The 2,947-nt window shown below is 52.9% G+C and overlaps 1 pseudogene; it reads left to right on the top strand.

Annotated features, from left to right (window-relative positions):
- Positions 1-807: 807 nt before the first annotated feature.
- LOC102021911 lies at positions 808-1,959 on the top strand (annotated as a pseudogene).
- Positions 1,960-2,947: the final 988 nt, after the last annotated feature.

Genomic DNA, 2,947 nt, shown 5'->3' with positions numbered 1-2,947 from the left:
TCTGAAAAAACTAAAGTCTGAGGGTACAGCTGCAGTTCCCTGTGGAGTCGCAGGGCACAAGCTCCCGCAGTGCAAAAGTAAGAAACGAATAGATGGTTGGTGGACGACAAGATCCCTGGGTACTCAGACACAGATCATAAAGCGAGTAAGCAGGCGCCGGGTTATTTAGTGCGAAGCCGATGGGCCGTGCGGGAGAGGGGCGGAGGGGTCCGCGGAGCGCTAAGATGCGGCCTCGCTTCCTCGGCAAGCCGCGCACGCAGAGCAAAGCCGGGCTCCCGAGCGCCAGGCCGGGAAGGCGACGGCGGCACAGCGCGTGCGGGGCCCCCACTCCGAGGCTCGCGGCGCGGACCCCGAGAGCTCCGCACGGTCTCAGCGCCGGGCACGAAACCCAGGAGCGGCGAAGGCCGGAGGGAGAAGGCCCCCAGCCCCCGGGCCGTTTCGGGGGCAGCGAACCCTCCGCGGCCCCTTCCCCCGGCACCCGCACGCCCGCACCGCCCGCCCACAGCCCTGCTGATGCGGGGAGACGTCTCACGCCGCGTTGGGGAGCTCCACCTCCCCTGCCGGCCTCCGCGAGGACGTTCCACGGTGCAGTGTTGGGACAATAAACAGCGTCCAGCACAGAACGGGTCGGCGAGGAAGGAGCCCCACTACCGCACCTCCTCAGCCGAAACTGGAAGAAGCTTTTCGGCTGTCTGAGCTGAACAGGGCTGTGAACTCCGCATCCGCGCTCGGCCTTGCGCATCAGAGCAGCCTCAGGGGCCGGGGCTGGGAGAGCACACCCACCACAGACTGCAGGCTTAGTCCACGCATCACCCCGCGCATCAGAGCAGCCTCAGGGGCCAGGGAGAGAACACCCACCGCAGACTGCAGGCCTCTGAAAAGGTTTCCTGTGCCAAGGGCCAGACTTCGGGCCAAACGTTTCCGCAGGCGCGCTCCCTGCGCCGTCCGCACGGGACGTGTAGGGGGACTCGGACGCCAGGGGTACAGGTGCATCGACTGTGAACTCCAGGTTCACAGACGTGCCACACACTGGTCTCAACTGAATGTGGGCACCAGTCTTCGCCACCAGAACCTGTGATGCCAGTGAACCCGCCACCCGCGGCTTTAGAGCCTGCACAGACAGTGATCCCGCCTGATCTTTCAAGTCAGGACAGCTTGGGACCGCTTGCCGAAGACAACGAGGTAGAGAACACCGGGGACAGTGTTCGTCTCGTTTGGGTCTTCAGGACTTGAGTTTGCTCCGGTGGTAGGGAACGGGAGTTATACAGAAGTACTCTTGGTTCAACTACAAGAAACAAATGGAATGTTTGCATGAAAGTTGTGGGGAAAAAGTGTGCCAGCGTTCGTGGGGCACAGACAGAGAAGCATGTTTTGGAGCAGGCAGTGAATCACCCTTTTCTTGTGGGGCTGCATTCTTGCTTTCAGACAGAAAGCAGACTGTGTTTTGCTCTAGACTGTAAATGAGATCTCATGTTTGATAGGCAGCAACAAAGAGCACCTCCTGAGCCTCATGCCAGGTTTTACCCCGCAGAGATCAGCTTAGCATTCAGCTACCTTCACCGGCGAGGGATTCTCTACAGAAACTTGAAATTGGACAATTTAGCACTAGATGCAGACGGGCACGTTAGGCTCGCTGACTATCGCATGTGTAAGAAAGGACTAGGACCAGGAGATTGACTGGCACTCTCTGTGGCACTGCTAACTACCTAGCTCCAGAAATTATCAGAGGGGAAGATCATGGTTTCAGTGTGGACTGGTGGACTCTTGGACAGCTCACGTTTGATGTTTTTAGTTGTTTTTTTTGTTTTGTTTTGTTTTGTTTTTCGTATCGGGAATTGAACTCAGGGCCTTGCGCTTGCCAGGCGGGTGCTTGTGCTGCTGAGCTGTATCCCCAGCCCGAGATGTTTGAGATGATGCTCAGAGTCTCCGTTTCCTATTGCTGAGAACCCTGATACCCCTGATCAAAAGGCACCCGCTTATCTACTGCAGCTTATTGTGGAAAGTAACATTCATGTACCACATTGTGTGTAGAAGCAGCAAATATCCCGCAGAGATTTCTGAACAAGGACCCAAAGGAACAACTGGGTTGTCATCACCCCACGGGGTTTGCAGATATTCAGAACCGTCCACTCTTTCAAAATGTGCAGTGAGCCAGGCGTGGTGGCGCACACCTGTAATCCCAGCACTCAGGAGGCTGAGGCAGGAGGATCATTGTGGGCTCGAGACCAGCCTGGGCTACAAAGAGAGCTCAAGGCCAGCCTGAACTGCATAGTGAGACCCTGTCTCAAGAAGACCAAAAAAAATTGTGCACTTGAACCTGATGGAGCAAAGGCAGGTAATTCTGCTTGGACAATTTGGTCCGCAGTTTACTAGTGAACCTGCCCGGGTCACTCCAGATGACAAGGACGTGGTGAGGAGGACGGATGGGTACGAATTTGCAGGTTCTGTGTATATCCGTCCTCTCCTGATGTACGAAGAAGAATGGGTCTGCTCCTCGTTTTCCACCTGTGCGTTCTGCTTATGTTGCCATTTCATGCCTAGAAAACTTGGTAGCAGCCTGGATGCAATGAACCATTTCATAATTGTTTGGAAGCTAATTTTAATTTCTTTTTTGTACCTACATATAGATGTAATAGTTGATTCTTATAATCTCTGATAGAGAATACTGAATTTTCTGTTGTTGATAGACTCGCTATTTATGATTTCAGTTAAACATCAATGAGGCAATTGCTTGTTCACCAAACTTGTAAATACATTCCATTTGTTGGGTAGAAACAGAATGTATATTATTGTTCTTGTTATTTACAATACAGGAAGATAATTTGCCTTTTAAGTAGAATGTCTTAACTATTCTTGTTTCTCTCCAGACCATATTACCTGTGCTTTTGGCACCTGGTTTATGTAGTCTGCAGGGAAATCCAAAATATAACTTTTTTTTTTTTTTTTT

Source organism: Chinchilla lanigera, unplaced genomic scaffold (genome assembly GCF_000276665.1).
Source record: "Chinchilla lanigera isolate Chin_1 unplaced genomic scaffold, ChiLan1.0 scaffold00034, whole genome shotgun sequence".
Lineage (NCBI taxonomy): Eukaryota > Metazoa > Chordata > Mammalia > Rodentia > Chinchillidae > Chinchilla > Chinchilla lanigera.
The sequence above is the reverse complement of the archived record's forward strand: the minus strand, read 5'-3'. Positions and strand labels throughout refer to the sequence as shown.